This window comes from Teleopsis dalmanni, chromosome 1 (genome assembly GCF_002237135.1).
Source record: "Teleopsis dalmanni isolate 2A chromosome 1, ASM223713v2, whole genome shotgun sequence".
NCBI classification, from domain to species: domain Eukaryota; kingdom Metazoa; phylum Arthropoda; class Insecta; order Diptera; family Diopsidae; genus Teleopsis; species Teleopsis dalmanni.
Window position 1 is genome coordinate 92,480,827 of NC_051846.1, and position 201 is coordinate 92,481,027.

Genomic DNA, 201 nt, shown 5'->3' on the forward strand with positions numbered 1-201 from the left:
TTTTTGCTTATGCCTTTGGTTACGACGAAGTCTATTAGGTCTGGTATTTTATTGTTACCAGCAGGCCAATATGTTGGCTGCCCAGGAGAGATTACGTCTAGTGCATTTTTTCTATTTAGAATAGAATTCTAGAGCTGTTTTCCTTTTGGATTACAGAGTCGTGAACCCCAATACGTGTGCTTGGCGTTGTAGTCTCCCGCC